The sequence below is a fragment of the Belonocnema kinseyi genome, chromosome 8, assembly GCF_010883055.1.
Source record: "Belonocnema kinseyi isolate 2016_QV_RU_SX_M_011 chromosome 8, B_treatae_v1, whole genome shotgun sequence".
NCBI classification, from domain to species: Eukaryota; Metazoa; Arthropoda; class Insecta; order Hymenoptera; family Cynipidae; genus Belonocnema; species Belonocnema kinseyi.
The window spans coordinates 85,804,186-85,804,448 of NC_046664.1; positions in this window are offsets into that span (position 1 = coordinate 85,804,186).

Consider the following 263-nt stretch of genomic DNA (forward strand, 5'->3'; position numbering starts at 1 on the left):
GGAAAAACAACAAAAGGTACAAAAACAAATTGATTGAAAAAAGTTATTCGCCCAAAAAGTGATACAAATTTGTATTAATTTATTACATTCTTATTATTTATGATGCAGAAAGTATTAAAATTGCCCGAAATTTAACACCACAACATTGGTTTTGAAAAATGCTACAAAATTTCTTTAAACCACTTTTCAATAGGACTCGTAATTTTGTTTTATCGTAAGTAATATATGCAGATAATCGAAAATTCCAATATCACGCTAAAAGA